The sequence below is a fragment of the Ambystoma mexicanum genome, chromosome 6p, assembly GCF_040938575.1.
Source record: "Ambystoma mexicanum isolate Mex_15411 chromosome 6p, UKY_AmexF1_1, whole genome shotgun sequence".
Classification (NCBI taxonomy): Eukaryota; Metazoa; Chordata; class Amphibia; order Caudata; family Ambystomatidae; genus Ambystoma; species Ambystoma mexicanum.
Window position 1 is genome coordinate 312558540 of NC_090935.1, and position 23368 is coordinate 312581907.

Below are 23368 nucleotides of genomic sequence, written 5' to 3' on the forward strand. Positions count from 1 at the left end.
CGCTGCCTAGTAGAGAGAATATCGCACACTGAATCCCCTTTTTCCATCTGTGTGTGCATAGCACACTTCCGCATATAACCGTCACCCCGATCCAACCTGTTCCACCAGTATACGCAGTGCCTCAACCAAGCTTGGTTAGCAGCCACGCCCGTTCTACCAATGTCGAATCTTCAATGGCCTAAATGGATCCATGACTCTGCAACATCACGAGAAATGCGTCAATGTTTCATAAGCTGGCGTCCGGGGCATGGTCCTATTGGCCGGCTCTGGTGCATGCCTGTTTAGGCTGTGCTTCGGTCGGTGAGGGCTCTGGACAGTGAATGAGCTGGGAGAGTTAGAGGCAGCATGTTGCCTTCACGGGACCGATAGGGAGGTAGATCGGTGGTCATGGTGCCTCTCAAAGCCCCCTTCCTTAGCCTCCTGCTGCTTATTGGGGCCGTCTCAGGATCCCTCTGTTCCGTGTTCACAGATGGTGGTCTGGCTATTAATGCAGGTGGAGAAGCGCACGTGGACGTTCATGGAATCCACCACAAGAAGGACCTGCTAGAATGGAGAGTAGGAAGAGGTGAGGAAATTGGTGCCTGAGAGGGTAAAGTTCTGACACTAGACTCTTTCCACCATGGGGGCAGCTCGGTGTCAGCTTGTGTTCTATTCCTGTATAATGTGTACACTGTGGGCTCTATTGATGGTAGTGATGATAAAGAAAAGTGGACGAGTTCTTTTATGATAGTCGTGCCATTCATTCCATTCGTTTTTCATGAATCTGTATGGGGCTAAGTGTGTGTTTTCTAAAATAATTTGCACTTGATTTCTGAATGATGGTCGCGAGCATGTTGCCGTCAAACAACTCCCATTCTGATTGACGCCACTGCAGGGACATTTACACATCACTTGAATTTCACTGCAGTTGCTGCAGGCTTTCTGAAGAATGTGTATAGATTGTGTGCGTCCTGCTTTGTCGGGTGCTTTTCATGTAATGCTGTATGTTTCTCCCCGACATGGGCCTTGATGGTAGACATATCTTTCTGTGCTTGCTGAGAGGATCTTTGTTTTACATTTTGACCAGTTTTTGTTTCCAGGTCAGTCTGTGATGCTTGCTGATAGGCACAGCACTCAGTAAATGTTGAAAATCAGTATTTGGAGAAATACTGTTTCATGTTGGTAGCAATTGATATGCAGAATGTATATTGTCTTGTTTTTTTTTTTTTTAGCAAACTGTGACACTGTGCTGTTAGTTTGTGCCTGCCTCACTGCGTATTGCATGCCCAGTTTAGCAAACACTGCACATATTCGCACAGTAGTTGCATACCGTACCAAATTAGCAGCCTTGTACTTCCCCAAATTACTGCTGCATAGCTCATTGATGGCTGGCACTCTCAGTGATTTTCTTTTATATATATAGTACAGCTATATTGAGTTCCTTCATTTTGCAGGACCAATTAATGCAATTTTCCTATGTTATATTTCAAAAGGAAAATTTCTATACATGTATTGACACAATTCCAGTAGTAAACTACTATTCCTCTCACTATTTGACTTCGGCCCAATACTTATGCCAACTATTCAGAATTCATCGGAATGGTAAATTTACTATTCGGTACACGCATAGCAGCTACCAGTCATTTTTAACTTTCCACAAATAGGAACATTCTCCCAACAAAAAGACAAGGGGAGTAAAACTACTACTAAGATAAAGAGGAAAAAATTGACATAGAGGAGCCTACTTTTACCCACACAGATCCATGGATATGTTTGTATCGGTGGTACCTACAGAGCATTGATGAGCAAGGAATGATGAGCACAGGAATGATGAGCAACTTTAAGGGAGCAATGCATCTTTTAATGTGCATGAATTACTCTGTGGCTAAGAAGTATGGATTATAAAAAGATTTGTTTTAGAGGTCTAACATATTTGTACATACGTAAAATGAAAGCCTCCCATTAGGGACGAAAATCTGTATTTTACTCCCTAAAAATATAATTCTATTCCCAACTTTAAGAAATAGGGAGCAAAATATTCCCACTTCAAAATCTTACATGGAGCCCTGGAAGTATGGTCTGCTGATAGCTCAATTGAAAAGGCTCTGAACAGACTTAAAATGCTGAATATTTATTTCTTGAAAAAAATCAGTTTCTCCCCCGAGGCCCTTTAGCTAGGGACAGCACTGATCGAAAATTCTAATAAAATTAAAATGAAAATAAAATCATCTTTTTATTTCTGTAGAGGATTGGAATCTTTTACAAATATAAGGTGGTATCCAGAAAGGTCTGTACAATATCGGTCACAATGTGAACTCTAGAGAGTAGTTTACTAGTATTTCTTATAATTACAGATGATAAGAAAGTTTGTACTCTCTGGTCCCCTCCATATTTCACTCATTCTACAGAAGTCAAGAGTAAATATTCCTGTGTTTATAGACATCTATTTTTAACCAAACTAGCCACCTTCTACATGTGATCCAGCATTGTATTAGATAAAAAGAGATCAAACCAGTAAGATGTGTTACACCAGTGTTGAGCTTTCCACTTGAGATGAGTAAATATATAGCAACTCTAGTCCGCCTTTCCCAATGTCAAAAGCCCTGATCAGGATATGAGTATTTGTGCCACCCACCTCACCAGCGGGACAGAGGACATACAAACACACTCTGGATAATAGTTTCCACATTTCGAAGCATAACAAATCCAACCTGTATCTAGCATTCTACTCTCACTCAATGGCCAGCACCTTTGTCCAGGACACTGAAGAGACAAACTCCATGCATATGGCTGTCAACATTCAAAGATGCACCAATGTGAAAATGCATGCAAGACAACATATAGGTAATAAGGCGGAAAGATATATGCAGCCGCTCTGTCTCATTAAGTGACTGTGTCTGTGGTCCCTTTGACAACTTATGAATGAGATTCAGGAGGAGGATAGGGTGCCTATGAGAGCAGACATCAACCCTTCAAAGACTGACATGACTGTCAGATAGAACCCATCCGACATATATCTTCTACCGCAATGCTGGACCTGCCACGTCCAGGGAGAAATCTTCCACCACACACGTAGGTTCACCAGTCCTCTGAACCTATTCCATCTATTGCATAGAGGTGGCCAGAGCATAAAGTGATGCTCTTCACTGATGACATTTTCATGACTTTGTCTACACCCTTGATCTTTGTGCCAGCACTGCTAAGTCTGCATCAAGAGTTTGGGATGGTGATGGGCTTCAAGGTCAACTTGGACAAGAGCAAATTCTTGACTATCAACTTATTGGTTCTGTGGGCTGAGGTGTTGCATAAAGTCACCGCTTTCGACTGGGCAGAATCATCACATTCACCCTTCAGACCTTTACGCAGCCAATGTTTCCCCAATGATGCTCCATTTATGGCAGGTATTACCTCTTGGTGGAATGAATAGCTTGATCAAGATGGATGTCCTGCCACTCCTGCTATATCTGTTCCAAACCATTCTAGTGCTTGTCTCCAGAGGTATTGTTTTGTGCCAACAGAGTGATCTCCTAGTCTTTGAATGGAGGGGCCCCATTCAAAAGTACAAACACACTTTCCCTCCCAGAGAAGAAGGAAGACATGTGCGATTGAGTTAATCTGACCTCTACCAAGATCTGGAGGACTCAGTTGTAGGGAAACCACTACCCTATGTGTTGTTGCTCCATAAGGCAGACAAATCATCAGCCATATACAAGCTTACATCAACCGCTACCACCAGTACAAAAATTGATACATTATTTAGGAAGGCTTTTCTAACCTCCTTTCTGGGCCTGACTATCCCATACATCATAATCCCAATTTACCCCAGCATTCACACAAAACAATTTTGAGGCTTGGAGAAAGGAGGGCATCCGGTGAGTCCATCGAATACAATGCATCGAATGCAAAAGCATTGAATGCAAAAGCCTCGAAAAAATGGATTTTTTTTTTAATTTTGGAAGTTTTTTTTATTAAAATGGGTTTTAAGGGGTAAAGAAACGGCGGTTGGGGGTAACCCCCATTTGAAAAAATGAAGAAAAAAAAGTATTTTTTGATGCATTTTTTTGGAGGCTTTTGCATTCGAATCTTTTGCATTCAATGCTATCACTATAAACTGAAAGGAGTTTTACGAGTTTGATTTGCACTTATTTCTCTGATTCTCTTATTTTTTTGAGGACTGTTAAACCACTTTTGGGGTAGGGTAACGGGAATTCACGAGATACTTCCAACTCCGTCGTTGGGCTCTAAGCTATACAATGAAGGAAGGAGTCTGAGGCATCTGACTCCCTTTGAAAAAATGGTGCTCTTCTCACAGAAGACGAAAGGCCAGATCTCTAACACCTATAGATTACTGATTCTGTCTCATAATTCGACCAGCCCTACTCATACACAAGCAAAATATAGACAAAGGCAGTGAATTTTGGCTGGAAACATGGAATACATTCTTGATTCAAGCAACAAAGACCTCACCCAATGTTCAGTGTACTAAGCAGGCTTATAGGTTTATAAGATAATGTACCACTGGTATCTCACCCTAGACAGCACAACAGATTTCTCTAAAGACACGTCAGGCTTCTGGTGGATAGGATGTTGCGGTCCAGGCACATATCTGCGTGAACTTGCATAAGTTCACTAGATTCTGGGAGGTATTGGTTGAAGCAGGTAACAAGATCTCTCCATATACTTTTTTTTGAAACACCTGAGCTTTGCTTGCTGGGAGCTGCATCCGATGGGGCCTACCCATGGCCACGAACGAAGGGCATTCTTATTTCCAGTGCCTTCTTGAAAGCGAGACTGTTAACTGCTGCCCATTGGCACTATGGACAAGTTCCAGACTGCATGCTTGCTTCGGCCCCTGGTGCACTTTGACAAAAGAACAGTTTGCATGTAATCAAGCACGAAACATCTTTTCTACAATGCTTCATCTGCATAGGGTTTTGGGCCAGTGCAACTGAGTGGACAAGAGGAGCTGGGTCAGGTAAGTGGGAGGAAGAGCTGGGAGTAAAGGGGAGGAGGAAGTCTAGTAAGCCTAAGTGGTAAAGGCTCCGAAGGTGTCCCCCATTAGCCGTATGGATATTGTTGTGGGCAAAGGTGATGCAGGTGGGGTAGCAAAATGTTCAGAGGCTTCCAAAAGAGAAGGAGTCAAGGAACGTGGGGTTGAACAAGGGAACAGCAGTGGTCGAGGAATGATGGATTTGTCAACTCCTGTTGCGCTGGCGTCTCTGCAAAATCGATGAATGTGTGTAATCGGTGTGTGAAACTCACATGCGCTTTCTCCTGAAATTCTTCGCTATTTGGGGCACTTTTCTAGAATTCGTAGGACCCAAAACAAACATGTTGCTAGAGAAGAAAGTTGGAAGGTATGGGAGGGTTATTGTTTATTATATGTTTACTCTTTACTACTGGTCTTTATACCTGATGTATAATAAGTGACAAATAATTTTATAATCTGTTCCTGATATTACTTTATAGTTTTGTCATTAATTAATACATTTATTAAAAAGATTTTGAAACATGAAATATACCAGGAAACTGGAGTAAATCTAGCCCATTGTGCAGAGCAGACCTAGGAATTGAAAAACAACTTATTAGAAGACTTGAAAGGAAGTGGCAGCTGGGGTAGTTCAGAAGAAGGACACAGGCGCTGATTAGTCATTATGCAAAGGTATTTATTAAAGAATAGGAATAAAGCCTATCATTCCCTCCTCTACAAGGCGTCCCTACCTAACAAAACTACCCAAAGTGTTTGTCCGTCATCAGTGAATGTCTATAAATGAAAGTGTATACCATCTAACTCTAACCTATCTGACCGTACCACTATTTTAACAACTCAAAGTCAGGGGAATGCCCCCCTTCTCCTGGGGTTTGATGACTTGTCTCTCAGCCCCTTTTCAATACAAGATCTTTAGATATTTTTTAGTGACCACTTTTATCAATTTGTACATTTCCTCTATTGGGGGTTTGGACTCTTGATTCTTCTCTTGTATTTTATTAAAAGGAATTATCCTTCTTTTCTTCCCTAATATGCTTAGCTCACAATTCTCGATCAGTTCATACTCCTTGCTTCTCCTTTTCGACTTCCCTGGTTCTACTTTTACAAAGTCCAACTTGTTCTCAGGTTTTACGGTGCAAGCCTGTTCTTTTATTTCTCTAATGCCTTTTTTGGATTTATCATATTTTGGGACTTTTCCAAAATATATCTCTTTCTCTTTTCTTGATATTGACATTTCAATACTCCTCTTTGTACTAAGATGAATATGAGGACTCCAATAACGAATTTCATTTACTTTTGTTACATTCTCTCTCTTTTGACTGTGATGAGTATGAGCATTCCAATAATGATTCTCAGTCACTCCTATTAGGTTCTCTTTCTCTTGATTGTGACGAGTATGAGCTTTCCAACAATCATTGACTTCCACAGATCTTCTATTATGCCTTTTACCTTCAGCTTGAAGGGTTAACGTCCCTTGGTTTCTCGTTTGGTGAGGATTAGCTTCCTTTCTTCTAGTCGGGTGTTTCGTTTTCTCTCATCAGTTTCTTTTTCTTTTATTTGTCTTGGATGACGCTGCATATATATAGTACTGGTGTGTCTCAAATAATATCAGCATTGTTATCTGGACTTCTGGTCCACCACGGACCTCCCATGGAGGCACCACCAATCTCAGCGTATTCCTCCTCTTTGGTTTTGGGACGGAGTGCATCCCGCTTCTGTTTTATTCAGCGTCCTTGCTACCGGTGGTAGCACACGTGATACTTCCTGGTTGTTCACAGCTGTAGGACGCTGCGTGTCTTGTCTCAAGCTGCTGTTCTCTGTAGCCAGCATCTGACTCTGTTTGAAGTTTGCAGGCTGTGTTTTCATTTCCAAAAGCTCCTTCCCATTTTGGATTGAGGTAGTCATGGGGCTTCCCCTGCAAAATAATCTGTAAATGTTTCTCTATCTCTGGTGGATTCTCTTCTCCTCTAAACGTCCTTTGCTTCATCTCAGTGGGATGGGAGTTATCAAGGAGGGTTTCCATTGTAGGTTGGCAATAACACACATTGGCCTTTACTACACAAGTATTTTGATTAGGAAGTCTTAAAGAAGGTATTTTGGCAGGCTCTCTAGGGAGTTCTTCATGTCAACGGGAGTCCTGGTTCTCAAAGGGGGAGTCTCTTCCGGTGAGGTCTCACTTGCCTCCACCCCTAGGGAGGGTTTTACAGAGCGGGCTCACCTCCGTAGCCTCTCAGGGGGAGGGGCTGTCCCTTGGAAAGAAAAAGAAGGGACACATTCTCACAAATCATCACACAGATCACTAAATCAAAACCCTGTCTAGGCAAACTGCAAACAGTAGTTAGGTAACATTATATTATTTTTAAAGGATATTTTCTGCATCCAACTTTTCTCAAGAGTTCTTTAAGGTATTTAACTATTTAAACACTTCCAAGGCACTCCATCAGGATGTGGCTCATTCTCTTATGCTGAGTGAAATAATTGCTTATTTCCATTTCAAAGGGCATCATGTCCATCCAGAGGTCCAACATTGGATGAAAATAAATTGGTTGTAATTCAATGCAACTAAGACTGTAGGCATGCTGTGCAGCTCACAGAAGATGGTTTGGAACCTTGACACATGGCCTGAAGATGTGGGGTCTCCCATGGTCCCTTATGCCAGTCAGGAGCATAGTTATTATTACCGACAGTCAATTATTGCCTGCTTCTCAAATAGAGTCACTAGGTTTCAATCACCAAATATTGTTGAGGAGGATCCTCTGTTTTTCCCTTTCTCTAAGCAAGTAACCACAGTAAATGCCTCTTTATCACAAGATTATTTAATCTAACTAGGCCTTCAAGCACAGTATATTAATATGTTATAGAGAGTGCAGAACACGGCCCCAAGCCTTCTCCTTAAATCCTTATATAGCCACACCAGGAGTTTCATTGGGTTCCAGTAGCCCAATGGGTAAACCTTACAGAGCTCTCACTTATAAAGCCTTTTTGAGGTGAGCCTTCAGAGTGAGAACATTTGTTAAATATACCCCAGGCCAAACCTTATCGTCTAGGATGGGGACGGCTGCTACATGGTCTAGACGGTGTGCAGTCATATTTTCGAATGTAATAATTTCGAAAGTCATAATGTTGAAAATATTAATTCAAAAATATAAATGTCTAAAATACAAAAATTCTAAATTTTGTCGATTTTTTTCCGAATAATTTTACATACAAGGGTAAGTATTCATTCATATTTTATTAAGCATATTTAATATTTCATTAGGCAGTAAAATAGTAACATAGGTTTAATAATAATAATATTAACATTACAAATTTGTATGTTATTAAAATAGATTCTATGATAACTATATATTTTAAATATAATAATAATAATAATAAATAATAAATAATAAATAATACATATTTAATAAATAGTTAGAAATGTGTTTTCAACTGTGAACAAACAGTTTACGTTTTCTCCGATAGATGGTGCTATCGTATTACATATGTGAATGTGCATTTTGTAGATATTTGTTATTGTTTTGTACGTAAGGTAGCGTAAGTCTACGTGTGCGTGGGCGCCATTTTTAAAGTCCATTTTGGAAGTGTTTCCGTCGTGTTCGGGTCTCTTTGTCTCCGTTCCAGGTTGTTTTGGGATTTGGATGTTTTTTTTTAGATTTCATGGAGTCAATGGAATTTTTTCGACTTATGGACTGTTCCTGTTGGATGGTGGATGTTTTCTTGGGCTTTTTTGGATTTTCACTTTTTTTGTTCGCTGGATTTAACTGTTTTTGACCATGGATTTGGATATTATTATTTCTTGGATATTATTTTTTTTTCCTATGGATTGCGTTCTGGACTTTGGGATCTTTGGATTTGTTGGGTCGGTGTTTTTGGCTACTGTTGGATTTGCCATGCCAGATCGTGGAATCTACAAAAACGTGAGTAAATTGTATGCGATAGAATCCAGGTAGTTTCTTTGTCTTCTTGATTACATTTTTGTACTATTTGCTCAAGTTTTTGGTCGTAGTCTCTGTATTTTTTCCTTTTTAATTCGGCGTTTGCAAGTGAAATGGTTTGTGATAGACGAAATTCTTGATGGGATTGTTCATTTTGTAATTATTTTAAAAAATGCCATAAATTTGGGTTTTTTGTGTTGACATTTTTATTAATTCGGCTATGCCATCCCTCCAATGTATTATTAGTCCTCGGTCTCCCCTCTAGTATGGCTTGGTAGCAATTCCATAATTTTACACTATATTTAGGTCTTCGTCTTGTGCCACTCCTTGTTAATTGTCCTAACCAAGTGTTTTCCATGTAATCTAACAAGTCCGAATTTTCCTCTTCATGATTTTTGAAATATTCATTGTCTATTAAATGTTTGTAAAAATTTATAACGTGATCCTCCTTAACAAATGCCAATCCGAAAAGTTTTTTTATGTTATGCTGATATGTACTGTCCTCCGTGTATTTTATGCTCAGTCCCAGTTTTCTCCAAATGGCTTGCGTAAAATGAAAAAAACACCCTTGTATGCTTGTGTCTGTATATTGCCGAAAATGCTTTAATTTGTGCTATTTCGAAATCCATGATTATATTTGTCGGTTTTGAATCTGGTACAGTCTCCTTAATTTTGTGAAACACAATTTTGTAAGTCTCTTCACTTTTCTTGGGCATCAATACATATACTAGCGGTATGATTCGGTTATTTATTGATCCATGTACTGTAAAAAATTGTTGAAATGGCTGGGGGCATGCCTTGAATGTTGCGTCACTTTGCCACATTTCGCTTTGACTAAGTTGCTGGAAATTGGTCGCCGTTGAAAATATTAATATTTTTTCGTCTTTCATTTCTATGGGAGCATGGTGAAAATGTTCTCCTTTTTCCGTTACTTTAAACACATCTGGGATGGTTGTATCACTGTCTATCATGGGTGCTGGTGGGAGATTTTCTTTCTGTTGCTTTTTTCGGTTCACTGTTCGTTGCATGTGTTTTTCACCAGGCATTTGTGCTGAGATGGTCATTTGTCACATACTGTTGCAATTACAGAGCCACTGGCTTGACCTGGGTTTTCGACTGCCTTTCTTTTTAGCTCATGAAGAGTTTTTTTTTATTATTATATTTGTTTTATCTGGAAGATGGTTGTGCTCTCCTTTTATTTTTATATTCGAAGCCTCACTTATCACCCGTGCGGTACATTTTGTTCTCCCATATTCAGTGCACTTCCAATATGTGCGTTCATTTTTTTCTGATTCCTTATTGTAAATGTATCCGTTGTAAACCAGTTGTTTTCCTCCCTTTTGTGAAGTTACATATTCCACTTTTTCTGTCATTTTCAATCTAAAACAAGGATAAAAGATGTTTTCACTATTTTTGTCACACATTAATAGTCATATACTTTTCGAATTGAATATCTAGTTACATATTTGTTATGGTAATATTACCTGTATTTGCCTGAAGTAGCTGTATCGAATGTACTTTAGTCCGCTCTGACGTTTGGTTCTGTCAGGTAATGATGGTTTTTCACAACCGTCATCTGTTCGTTGGTATTTAGGCAAGGTTCTTTACTCGTGGGTTTCACCTATTCGTTTAACCCTTACTACTTTTCATTTTGGGGGGTTTTCGTTAGTCATAATGTATTTTATTCACAGATAGTTAAATGGTTATGTGGTGGGGGTGGGGGGGTGAGGAGGGGGTGACTGCAGGGGTTTGGGTGAGGGGGGTTAGGAGGAGAACCCCCCATAAAAACATTACTATTGCTGACACTTTACATTGGTATGTTAGCATTGCCGGTCGACTTTTTTTTGGACATTTTTTTTTCGAATAAGTGTCATTTCGGCATTATGACTATAAACTGGTCTAGACTACCAGTATGAACAAGTTAGTAGCACATCCGTTTTTGGTGGCGACTACAAAATTGTGCAATAGTTTATCCCTTATTATCAAAAAATTAGGCAAACATAAAGATTTAGAAAGCACCCCCAATCACCTTCTATTCAAAAATACATTCATCAGTTCCCTCATGCTTTCACTTGACTTTTTCAAGGTTTCAGATTTGATGTGCGTCTCCCTGCTCGATCTTCTGTCCCTTGATGGGCGGTAGTTTCGGCTTCCTAACTACTGACAGTGACCCGCAACCTTTGTCTCTACGGGCAGTTTGGACTATGACTCCCATCATCCCTAACCATTGAATGTGCTGGCTAGTCCTAAATATCCAGAGAGCCAAATGTTGCTGACCTATGACAACTTAAGATCCAGTCCTCCACACAAAGTTTCTTTCTCAATGTTTACGCCTGTTTGCCTAAACTATGCCAAAGTCAGCAATATCACCAAAATATTTAAGAGCACTGACCAAGCCAAATGTGAAAATTCCTGACTGTAACCAAGTCTACTATAGTCAGGACTTCTCTCCAAATATCTGTCACCCCACAGTTTATACAAAGTAGGTGACTCATGCTGCTACTATGCACCACACGGCCCTACTGCCTATCTAAGTCTGAGAGGACAACGTCATTCATCCTAAACTGGGGTCCAGGTAGAAGTGGTACACAAACTTTTACTACATGATCCTAAGACCCAGATCCTTGTTTAAGAAGGTCTGAGAATGTGACCTTTTCCCCACATCTACAGGAACGTTAAATCCCAATTCATCAGTCCACCTCTGTCTTATTTTCTCCCTGTCCTCATTGCATGCCCCTCGCCATGAAATTCAACAATGCTGAAGTGGGATTGGGTACCTGTTGAATCGTACTGCCAAGGTCAGGCTTACCATCCTGACACTGTTTCAAGAAATAACCTCAGTGGTGCACACCGCCCAAATTCTGTAGTATGTAGAATGAAGTTTGCCTTAAAATATGCAATGGAGATGATTTCACTATCTGCATAAACCTCCCCAATCTCATAATTTTCCAAGGAAACTCTCACTTTGAAATAAGTGTTCTGTTATTGATTTCAATGGCTGGATGGTTGAAGAGTTCAGCTTGTTTTGCACACAAAAGCCCTAACTATTATTTCCTAACCACCACCACCTTCCTACACAGTTGCACCACTGGGGGGTGGAGGCAGGACTTTCACATTGCAAAGGGTCTCACTGAGTGACTGAGTGACTCTGATTATCCAGCCAGTCTGGCCTCACCTGTGTGCTACAGTTAAAACAAAAATGTAATTTTTAAGGACAACACCATTGTGGCAGTTACTCAAATTGAAACGGCTGACACCGCTTGTCTTGATGCTTCTCGGTAGTACAAAGTGGAGGATCCTAGCTGATTCACCCTCAGCCCAGATGCTTACCAAACACAGCCAGAGCTACGGCTTAAAAGACATACATTTCATTTTCATGGCATTGCTGTTGACCCATAGACTCATCTTAAATTCAGTCCACCTCGGATATATAATCTCTGCTTTATCAGCCATTGTTTTTTTCAGGCATGTGATGTTCCCCCACACAAAGAGGGTATTATATTGGACTCGGTACTGTAGCATCTGTAGTATCTATCTGCACTGGGTGCACACTGTGCAGATGGTGGAATAAAGTGGTGTCATTTAGAATCATATGGGACATGAGTGTTCCAATAGCTACAGTTGGGATTACAGGATGGGAGAACCTAACTGAAAGGATGGTATCTGTTTAGCGCCTGCCTTTCCTGCTTAACTTGCCCTGTATCTTATGAATAAACTTACTAATTTTTATATACATAAGTCTCCAGTGCTTTACCTGTTTCCTGATAACTTCCAACCTTATTACAATACTACAGGTACTTACCCACAATCTTTGTATTTCCTCTCTTGAATGCACTGCTTGCCCCTGATCAGATCATCATCTAATATCTTTTGTTTTATCTCTTCCCAATGCTCCCTATCGCGTTGATAGCAATCAAAGGTTAATTCAGAAATTATGAAATTCAAAAAGGCCACTCTTGGGGCATTTGCTAATCTCGTGACTCCACTGATTAGGAATCTACGCCCCTCATCTGCTGTTCACATATTGGTGAAGCAATATCAGAAAATCTTATCTAATGCATGCACTTGCCACTCTTGCCACTGAAAGAACGAGGATTAAAATGAGTGAGTTTGAGAACAAAAGTGGTTTAACAGAAATATAATACTGCACAGGAAAATGAAAAGGTCCAGTGAGCAGTCTTGGCATAGGAAGCCATGTAATGAAACCAAGAAAGCATATCAACTTAAGGCGGCAGCCTCTAAGAAAGTGATTCTTCAAGCTTGGGTGTTAAATCAAGGCATAAAATAAGCACTTTTGCATAGCAATTTGCAATGCAATTCTGTAGGTTTGGTAATTGAATTGACACTGGTGTAGCAAAACTAGCTATTTAAATTACCCTGCTCAATGAAAGCATAGCTCTCACTCCACCCTCTTGTCTCTGTTGACTGCAAGTTCAAAGTGGCTAATGGAGTGAGAGTGCAGCAATACACATCTCCGCTCTAAGTGCCAAATGCCTGTGTGGAAGTGCTAGGCAAGATTATTTTTCTTTTTCAAACAATTGAACCCCAGAAGTAATCAGGATGATATTTTTATTAAGCTAATTATATCCTGTATGTCAAAGAGCATTATGTGTCAACTTTATTTTGTGAAAAGACAGTCCTGAAATTCCCAAAATGTGAGTTGTTATAGAATGCATAATTACAGTATTGCTACTTTTCATTTATTTATTTATTGCTATTTAGTTTACACGTTAGCTTTTATAGCAAACAAAAAGAAACAGCTTCTGATGCAGCAGGCCGTTACCAGTTTCTTTGTCATTTAAAGTTTGTTATCAGTTCATTTTATTAAAGTTATTTTTCCAAGATAGACCTGTAAAAAGCGACCGTAGCTACGGTCAAGGAAATATTGTCCCCTTTAAGATACATTTCCACCATAGATCTTCCGTAATTGTCCTGAATTCTGTCAAGAAATGTCCAAAGAACCTTGTCCTTTGCTCTGTAAAATAAGAACACAATGTGAAGAGAGGTTTGAGTGATTCTTTAGTTCCTTACCCCAACCAGAATTGGCACTTAAGGTTGTTTGAGCTGGATGGAGCTTGAGCTGCCATAATTTCTCCAGTTTGGCACAGATTGTAACAGATCCTCATAAAGATTCTCCTGACCTCTGGTTCAGGGCATTTAATTATGTATGGGAGAGGAGATCCTCTTTTCCTCTATTCTGCTGCCAGATCCTGGTGGAGGTGTAATTGGGAGATCTCGTCCATAGTCATTATCCAGTCTTTGGCTCTTAGTTTCTTTTTCACTGATATCTCTGAGATCTACAAATCATCAATTCGTGATTCCAAGGACTCTAATAGGCTATTACAGTCTTTTTCCCAAGTGATGATTAGGGGATTAGATCTGCTCATTAATTCCTGTCTCAGCGCTTGCAGCTTAGGTGTTGATGAGGCTGTCAAATATTTAGCGTACATGGTAAATTCCTTTCATTGTGCGACCATCCTGAGCGAAGTTAGGCCTAATTCTTTTCTTATCAGCTGGATTGAAGTTGTATGAGGGAGCCCTAAAGCTTTTTTCCAAAAACGACCCTCCAGTCTCGGCCACCATTTGGATTGTAGGTTAGTAAGCACCTCAGAGCCATAGGTTAGGTTTGGCACAAACTTTCCTCGATAAAATCGATTGGGGGAATCAGAGAAAATGTACAGTATTTTCTTTTTAGAACCAGAGCCTGGTTTGTCAAGGATCTAACTTTTATGCCCAATGACTCCAATGCTTTTGATTCCACCTTACTACATGAGATTGTTATTCCTAGGTAGATAAATGACTTAGTCCTCACAATCTCTTCTTTATTTAGGTACCTTTTGAAGTTCTTCTATGGTCCTTTTTTCTGGTTTCTTCAGTGTCATTATTTTTTTAATGTTAATCTGTAGGTGGTTCTGCGTAGCATACTTTTGTAATCCATCCAGTTGCCGTTGGAGTCCTAGTTCCGTGAGGTCTAAAAGGACAAGGTCATCAGCGTAGTTAATATGTGTTGTGACTGTCTTGCCAAGTTTTGGTGGAAAGCATCGGATATTCGCCATATGATGGTTAAAGCCAGAGATGTAAAAATGATATAGTGCCGGTGCTAAAGCACACCCTTGTTTTACTCTTCGTTGCATTTGGATGTTTGTGCTCAGTTGGTCGGCTGATGTAAGCCGTACTCTAATGGTGGTGTTTGAGTGCAGACCTATTATTTGTTCCAGTAGGTCTTTAGGACAGTTGTTCACCCTCAGTTTATGCCATAGCAGTGGTCTAACAAAGGCTATCCAAAACTTTGGAAAAGTCTACGAATGCTAGATGGATTTTGATGTTAGATGTCAAGACTTTTGCTTTCAGTAAAGAGATCATAAACACCGGGGGTATAGACCCCAGGACCTTTACGAATCCTGCTTGGAATTTGTCCTTTAGGGCATTAGCTTCTAACCAGTGGGTCAGTCTTTTGAGCAGTAGGGAGGCGCATAGTTTCCCCATGACATTGAGGAGGGCTATAGGCCTATAGTTAGTCGGGTCATATCTTACCCCCTTTTTAAAAATTGGGATGATGTTGGTGGTCTTCCATGATTTCGGGGTCATTTGTTTTTTCAAGATTTCTTGGTATATCATATCCAGTAATCTAGCCCATTGGACCGTGTATAGTTTCAGCATTTGATTTGAGATCCTGTCCGGTCCCGGAGCTCTTGAGGTATTCAATCTTTTTATCATCATCATTAGGGACTCTTGGTCATATGATAGTAGCCAATTGCCTGAAGCTCTGGGTTCTGCAGTGGTATCCCTGTTTGGGGCCTCATAGAGCTTAAAGTTGAATTTCGACCAATTGGCTTCCGTGACTCCTGTTGCCTGCAAGCAATGCTGTGTTTTGAAAGGAGCTCTTAAAAGTGACCAAATTTTGGCAGACGATTACTCCTTAATTGCTGCCAATATTCTTTCTGCGTCCTTCTGTATAAGGCTGGCTTTATAGTTTTTACACCAAGATCTGTATGTAGATTTGATCTGTTTCTGTTGAGTCTTTTGTAACATGGGCGAGAGAGCTTTTGTGGATCGAATACCTTTCCTAATTTCTTTACATTTCTGTTCGAGGATTAGGTTGTAGGCATGATGGGGTTGTCTCTAGTCTATATCCAAGTTTCATTTTTTTCTTTGCCCTGTAGCATGTCAGCTGCCTTGTGTAGTCCACCATCTCTTCCTGCTGATCAGTCTCAGACAGGATGATTGCGTTGGCCAAGTTATTTGCTGCTTGATCAATTTTTGCTGCTGTCATTCTCAGGCGATTTCCTTGTGTGTTGGCTGTCACTCCAAATGTTAATTCAGCCTCACAGATGGGAGAGTAGGTGGATCAAGTAAAATTCAGCTAGTTGTGGTCACTTTTATCTGTTGACGTCACTTCCAGGGCTATTATTAGTAGAGTCATCTCTCGAGAGATGAAAATGTAGTCTATTACTGAGGATGTGCGGCCCCTCTTGCATGTAGCATGACACAATTTGTCTTGCTCAAAGTGGCCGTTGGCCATGTGAAGATCATGTTTTATCACGAAATCATTTCAGAGTCTTATTTTGTCCTTCATACCTGTTGAGGTCGAATTTTCCACTGGAGTAGTAGGACATGTATCACAGGCGGTCATGTTGAAATCTCTGCAGATAATGGTGGAGGTGTTTTCGTATGTTAGACCCACGTCAATTACATCTGCCATTTTTTCCAAAATGGCTGGAGGGTCAGTATATAGATCATTCCAGTAGATGTAAGCATAAATAAGTAGGTCTGACTAGTTGTCCTTTTTTGCCTGGCTTGTATGTTTTTCGCAGGATTGTTTGTTGGATGTAGTGAGATGGATTGCTGCTTCCTACAATCTCATATCCAGCCTGAGCATTTATTAGGGTTATCAGGCCCGCCTTCAGTGTTCCCGTTAAACCTCTGATAGCCGGATTGATCAAAACTGTGAAACCATCGAGAGTTGGTTCTTCTAGGAGCCATGTCTCCTGTAGACAGACTATGTCCAAGTTGTTCCATGGTAAAGAGTCGTACTGGGTTAGATGAATAAAACCCCTCGTGTTCCATGAAACCAGGGATTGTGTATTAAGGACCTTGTTTTTTTCCTTTCTTGGCTATATCTTCTTTTTAGTAGCTAAAGCCCCAGTTAGCCATGCCCAGGGATCTAATATGTCTGCTGAACTTGCAATCGCTAGGCTATCCTGGATTATTGAGGGCTGCAGCTGTTTTTCCTCTCTATCGATCGTTTGAGTGAAATTGATTTTGGATTTCTTAGGGGTGGGTCTGTTCTCCACTCAGTTTTGTCATTTTGAGTTGGGTTACGTGCCTGGGTGTCGTTGAGTTTATTGTGTCCTCACCCCCTTTGTTCTTCTTTATATTTTCCGAAAATGTAGTTTTGTAGATAATTCGTTGATATCGAATCCCATAGCAAAGAATTTGGGAGCCGCTGATAAGATGAGTTTTTTTTGTCCCCAATTAGTGTAGATGTATGGGTATACGGTCCACTCGCGACTCTTTTCGAAATTCGATGATTGCGATGTCATCCGTGGTCAGATTTTTCAGTCATGGGATCAAGTGACACAAGGCAACTACGTTTTTACCATTAAGAATGAGTCTGTCCCCTTTATCAATGACTCTCGCTAATCTAAGGCATCTGGTGGGCTGCTGTATCTCGGCCGGTTTTACAATCTCTGGATCTGTGTCATCCCTGTGTTTAGCATAGGTCGGCTGGCCCATCTTTTTAATAATGGAGTCTTTCATTGACTTCCGTGATCTTGTTGTGTAGCTTCCCCTGTTGTTTAATCAAATATTGTCTCTTTGATTTCGATGTTGACTGTGGTGACTGGGACTCTGGGATAGTACCCTTGCAAGGACTCTGGTCTGAGCCCTAGGCTAACTTGATTTTTTGAAGTTATGGCCCTCTCGTGTTTGTTTTGAGAACTTAGAAATGAGCCTTTGTTGTTTTTCATATAAAGTCAGAAATGGCAATCTCTCTGGAGATGGATAATGGTGTCCGTTTCCTGGGGAAGATAGAGAAGGAGTACTAAGCAGTATCTGCTTTACATTGCCCCCGATTCTTGCCCGTGAGTGGGATCTCATCTCAGGAGTTGGTATATCTGCTACAACCTCTTCCACTGAATAGACTGATAAGTCCAAGAGATCCAGGTTCGACTGTTCCAGCTGTTGTACTAAGGGATCAGGACCATTCCCATTAAAGGTGTTTGAATGGCAATTGGATTGGGTCCTGTGATCCTTATCTAGATTCTCCGATCTAGACACTTTAGGTAACTCGGGTGGTTTGGAGAAAGATTTTTTTGCCTCTCTTTTTCTTTGTCTGAAATTTAAACTCCCTTTTGCTGGAAAAGGGCTCTTCCCAGGTTTCTCAAAGAGGGGGTAGATCTGATCTACACTGCTTACTTTGCAATTTTTTAGAGGCATTTCCAGTTCGCCTTTTCACTTATCACTAATTGAGTGCCTAGGCTCCTCACAAGTCCCTGAGCATCTCATAGGAGAAGCGGCTGGAGTTTCTTCTCCATCTTTTCCGCTGTTACCTCTGGTTAGTTTTGGCAGAGTTTTGAGCTTCTTTGCCGCATCCACTGTGTTTGGCAGGCTGTGAGCCGGCACCTTTATTCTGTCTCTAGAATTCGACAGTGCTAGCCCTGCGTTTTCAGCTGGTGGAGTAGAGGGAACTGAGGGGACCGTGGGCTCTACCTGTCTAGGGAACGACTCCTTAGCCGCGATTGTATCCCTCTGTATATATAAGTTTTGTGTGTATCACTGCTAACAAGTTAGCATGGTTAGCTACGGTCCCATGAATGGCTTCACAAAGCTTAATGAACGGGGTCATTGCTATTGTAACAATGGACATCTGTGCAAATGGATCCTGTTTTCGTGATTTCTGTTGCTTAGTTGCATGGTTAGAGTGGGAGTTGTGGTCCATTGACTGTTTATCATTTTCTTTAGATTCACTATGTTTGGCTGTATGTCCAGAGCTAGCATTCATGGACCTCTGATCATCAGGTGGACTAGGTGACCTGTTACTAGTATTGCTTTCCTCAAGGTTAAGTTCCATGAAGTTGGTGTGTGGAGTATTCCTGGCGGAGTCGTCCTTGCTCCGTGAGGACCTGCTACAGAGTATTGTAGATCCAGGAGCCCATTGTCCTGTGTTGGGCTTTTGAGGGGTGTTCATGCCCAGCATTGTCCGGCCCATGTTCTGACCAGGGCCTCTTTCCAGTGGCCCTTGCGCTTGGCTCTGCTAAGACTGGGGGGTGTAAACCGTCAGTGGTGGAGACTTCTGAGGAGGCTGTAAGAAACTACTGTCTGAGCCCCCGAATATATGTTGCAGGCCTAGGGAGTCTCTAGATGCAGGTGAAGTGGGTCTTGGGCATTTTCTCAGGGGTGTAACACGAGTGGACATTTCTTTGGTGAAGCCAACAGCAGCTTCACTATCCCCATGTCGTGGTGAGGGTGCCAATGGTGAGGTAGCGAGTGTAGTTTCGTCCTTTGTCACTTCCAATAGTTCTGTATCTCTCAGATCATTTATCAGGTATGCAGGCTGGGCTTCAGAGTGCCCCCTAAAAGGATCCAGATTAATAATTCCTGGCACCAGCAGAGCTTCTAGTTGACCAATGTTTTGCTTTAGGGGTAGTCATGACTGTGGCTCGTCCTTCTGCTTTTGTTTTAGTCGGCCCCGCCATTTCCATTTGAGGGATGATTGTCTAAGGATGGTAGCAGAAGGGGGAGGAATACAGTGCCAGCCAGAACCGGTGAGTTTTTGGCAGTGTGAGAAAACTATGCTATTTCCATAAGGAGACAGATTGCCTCCTTGATTTCAAGACTCCGGGTCATTGAGGCATCATCCGGCAGACTTATAGCCTGGATGTCCATTATTGAAGTGACACATCCGGGCGCTGTAATTGGAGTCCTGTATGGGACTACCAGGGATAACTCCATAACTTCACTGAGGTCAGAGCCTTTCTCAATCGTCCTCTCTCAACGGGAGCGCCTCCTGTTGCTGACACGCTCCCGTGTCGTGTTGGGCTCTGACTGAGATTTTTTCTCCAGCTTCTTGGTCATTTGAAAGGCACCGAGCCGACTGCTCGAACAGCCACTCAGCTGATTGGTGAGTGACTGGACTCGACGCTGGACTTGGCGCAGGTGCTCCGCACCTGGAAGGGGAATATATGACTTCCCTATACAGTTAAAGCGCAGGCACCACTTTGCCTCAAAGGCTGCGTTCACCTGTGCTGTGGTCCTCAATGGTACTCGAGCCGGTCCTTGAGCAGAGCAGTCAGGCAGCACAAAGCCGAATACAGTAGCTCAACGAGCAGCAGTGTTCAGAGAGTTCAATCCGGGGAGTTAAAGTGTATTCTTTACAGTATTGCTACTGTAAAGAATACTGCATTGTCTCCATGCTTTACAGAAAAGTTTAGTGTGTCTACATTTTATAGTGTCAACTATTCTTCATTTTGTTGGGGAAGATGCATCACATTGACAAGTGAACACTTTTGAAAATGTACATGATTACACTGCCAAATGCTTTTCATTACTTTCTGGTTGCATACATCTATGCAACTGGTTCTCAACGAATGAGCTGATCCCATACTCCTTGACATTCTATCGTATAACCCTGTTGATTTATACCAGATACCCTGAAAGTGAGATGGCCGCAAACTACAATATTCTACCTAGATTTACCAGTTCTCTGCCTGCTATACCATCTACTTTGCTTGTCTCTTATTTTCTTTCCTCTTGTATAATAAATACACAAGGCTAACTAGAGGTTTACACAAAGTAGTGATCAATAGTTTCATCCCGTCTGTATATCTTCAGGTCTACTGAAGTATCATACACTGTAGGTAGCCTCCAGAGCTAGCTTTGCTCAGATTATGATTGCATTATATATTAGAACCTGCAGGAGGGAGGTGGGCAAGCTGTTTCAGAGCCTTTTTATCATATCTATGTGTGTCCATTCATGCAGTTAACCTTTCACATTTTACAGGCACGGGTATGCAAAATCTACTCATCCACTTGCATAGTCGAATTTATTTTATGAAAGGCGAGTACCATTTGCAGGAGATGTTTGAAACGTTTATTTAACATTTTATTTGTTTGCAATGCATATCTAGTAAAGGTTTCACTGTGAATGGCTGGCCTCTGGGTGGCAGGAGTGTGCCAAAAAAGTGGATTTGTGGTGACATGTGCCATTTTACAGAGAGGGCATTTACATTTTGTGTCATCCGTTGCATGGGTCAAATGCATTTCTCTTAGGTCGAGTAGGTAAACGTAGTTACTCGATCTGCAGGTCTAGCTGAATTTGCAAGAATTTGTAAGGATTGTCTCATCTCATTACTGTCAAAAATGCTGTATTGATGCTCATTTTATGTCTTGGGTACAAATACCTTCTGGTGACATTAATAATATTAGTACAACACTGCTAATCAAATGGGTTTGTTTGCTAATCAAGAGAATTTTTATTAGCAAACTATGCTAATCAATTTTTGAAAATGAATTTATGCCTTGTAAATCAGGGCCAGGGAATTATTTTCCATCCTTAAAGAGCTTGAGGGCAGTGAACACCAAGGCAATGAATGCCAGAAGAGTGACAAGTGGTGTGAAACCATTCAGCTGAATTAAAAAAAAAGTCAAGACTCATGAATAGAACGCCAGGAGTCGCCAGTTAGAACTGCATGATGTCATGCCATCGGCTGAGAAAGAGGATCTGCGCAATAATCTGTGCAATTACCTCCTAAATGTAATCTTCATGAGGTTTCTGAGGAGGATTTTCTTTAGATAATCTTAAGTCTCAAACCTGCATCATACAAAGGCGATGCTTGTTCCACCAGTACCACTCAGAGAGCGATTGATAGTCTCTCGCCTTTGATTGCCCATGTAGTCAACTCCTCATTCTCTACCTCATGTATACTTATGGGTTTGAAGGAGTTATGGGATATACCCTTGCTTTAAAAAGCTATGTTGGATCCAGAGTTTGTGGGGAACTACCGTCTTATCACTAATGTCCCTTTTTATTGGAAATCATGGACAAAATGGTTTACCTGCAATTTCAGGATCATATTGAAGACAATTATCTGTTGGGCCAGCGCCAATCTGGGTTCAGGAAGTGTCATTGGGCCTCATCAGGAGTTTTGCGGTAGCTCTTAAATGCGGCGGTAGCGATGTTACCACCGCATTTAAGGGTCCGCCAAATCACGACTTCGTCTGATTTCCCCCCAGCACTGAGCTGGGGGGAAATCCGCCGAGAATTTGCAGATTTTTGGCACGTTTACCGCCGGCGGGAAATCCACCAGCGGTAAAAGCGCAAAATTTCCCCATTGAGCCCAATAAGAAATGGGGAATTCCTGAATGGGCTCAATGGGGAATGGGCAATACCCGTTCCGCCAAACTTGTGATCCGGCGCTAATAGCGCCGGTGGGTTTGGCAGTAGGGCTAGTAACGCCAGCGCTATTAGCGCCGGCGTTACCGCCCAACTCGTGATGAGGCCCATTGAAATGAAACTGCTCTGATTGATCTAAGAGCCAATCTCACCAGAATTATAGAAGGGGCTCATACTGCCATGCTTATGCTGCTTGACTTGTCAGTGGGTTTTGACCTTGTGGATCATTCGTTACTACTCAAAAGGCTTGCAGAGCTTACTAAGTGCTTTGTTCCTGCCACATCATGGATCAGGTCTTTCCTTGGTCCTAGACTTTCATAGGTATCGTCCTCAGACTTTAAAGCATCCCCTGTCGCTCTCTCATGTGGGGTACCACAGGGAACATGCTTATCCCGCTTACTGTTTAACATATATATTCGTCTGCTATTCAATCTTTTGGACAAAGTTGAGGTGAAATACACCAATTATGCGGACAATACTCAGCTTGTCTTTCATCTGTCTGGAAACTATGATTCCGATTCCTTTGCCATCAACCAGCCTATTTGGTGGTACAAATATGGATGGCTGCTAATTCCCTGGCTCTTAAAAACTGCAAGACAGAACTGGTATTAGTGGGATCAGCTCTGGGTCTAAAAAAGCTAAACAGTTTATATCATCAATTCAAAACTGCAGGATGTATCATTCCAGTGGTTCAAACAGTAAACACAATAGGGGTCATTTGTGACTCAACTTTGACCATGAAAAATCATGTGAAACCTTTGATCTACCTGTGCTTATTCTACCAAACTGCTTAAGCCTATTTGTCTTCAAAGAATCTGGCGTATCTTGTGGGTGCCCTCCTTTATACCAAAATCGACTACTGTAATGGCCTGTTAATGGGTACATCTAAAACCAACTGGTAATCACTACAAATAATTCCAAACGGGGCTGTCAGAGCAGTGAAAGTCCTGAAGACAACTGCACATGTGTCAGAGACCTGATGATCACTTTAAATGTAGGACAGGAAATGCCCCAAAATATCTTCAGGATCGTTTGCAAGAGGCCCCTATAGTTAGGGTGATCAGGTCAAAT

General features: G+C 41.4%; 1 long non-coding RNA gene across 1 annotated transcript in view; it reads left to right on the top strand.

Annotated features, from left to right (window-relative positions):
* The first annotated feature begins 232 nt into the window (after positions 1–232).
* Positions 233–23368, top strand: part of LOC138511405 (uncharacterized) — a 74044-nt gene continuing 50908 nt past the window's right edge. Inside the window, exon 1 of the long non-coding RNA XR_011280613.1 lies at positions 233–565. This is a non-coding gene — a long non-coding RNA (uncharacterized lncRNA). The remainder of the gene's footprint in view (positions 566–23368) is intronic.